Source organism: Petaurus breviceps, unplaced genomic scaffold, assembly GCF_028583685.1.
Source record: "Petaurus breviceps papuanus isolate PSGF00001 unplaced genomic scaffold, PetGlider_PUasm1.0 90579, whole genome shotgun sequence".
NCBI lineage: Eukaryota > Metazoa > Chordata > Mammalia > Diprotodontia > Petauridae > Petaurus > Petaurus breviceps.
Window position 1 is genome coordinate 927,201 of NW_027187278.1, and position 1,141 is coordinate 928,341.

A 1,141-nucleotide genomic window follows, 5' to 3' on the forward strand; every position below is an offset into this window, starting at 1 on the left:
AGCAAGCAGGCACTAGCCCATATACCATTACTTCCTGGCCCCCAACAGCCCCTCATATGTTTGTTTGTTTTTTTCTCACTTGATCTTCCCAGTAATCCAGTAGAAAGAGATTATAGTATGAACTTCATTTTATAGTTGGGGAAACTGAGGCTTAGGTGTTAAGTGATTTTCCCCAGAGTTATGTAGCTAGCAAGTGCTCAAGGCAGCGTTTGAACTCAGGTCTTGCTGACTCCAAGTCAAACACTATCTATTATGCAACTCAGCTTCCTAAAGCTACATGAGTAACATCAGTTTCCAAGAAAGTGATGTTTACTCTGAGTCCTTACAGTGTGGCTTAGTGGAAAAACATGTACTGTGGAGTCAGAGAGTGCAGATTGAAACCTCACTTTTGACACTGCCTGCATGACCTTGTCTAATTCATTTAACTTCACTGGGCTTCAGTTTTCTCATCTACATAATGAACAGTTTGGATTAAATGACCTATGAAATCGCTTCCAGCTTTAAATCTATCATCCTGTGATCTTCACTTCCCTTTCTATTGGCTCACAAACTATCATTTTAAAAATGTTTTGAAATTTTTTCAAGGATTGAAGTCAGGCTTATTGGATTAGTGTTTAAAGTATCTACTGTCTTTTCTTTTTGAAAATTAGGACTACAGAGACATTGTCCAGAGTCTAAAAACATATGTTTTGCTATAAGATGAATAATTGACACAGTAGGGTAACAAATTTGGGAGACCTGCAGCCTGGCTTTTCTAGAATAACCAGTGTGGCTTGCTAATAATGCCTTTGAGAGAAGCTCAGTGCTTTGCTAGCTATCATTTGCCCTGGATAGTTTTTCCAGGGCAGCAAGAGAGGGTTTTTTTCTTTTTCCTGAATAGTAACTGTGGACATTAATACTATGAATAAGAATACTTAATAAAGCTAAACTTCAAAGGAATCCTAATCCTTCCAAATGTGAAAACAGGACCCATTTTAACCTGGCCTTGGAAATTTATTTGTCCTATTTCTGTATGTATATGTCTTCTGTCTTCCTTAAAGAGTTGAATTCTTTTGTGCAGGCAGTCTTCTTGACCACATGTTTCTATTGTGAAAAATGATTATAATAACCAATATATTGGGGAGCCACAGAGCCCTCCCCA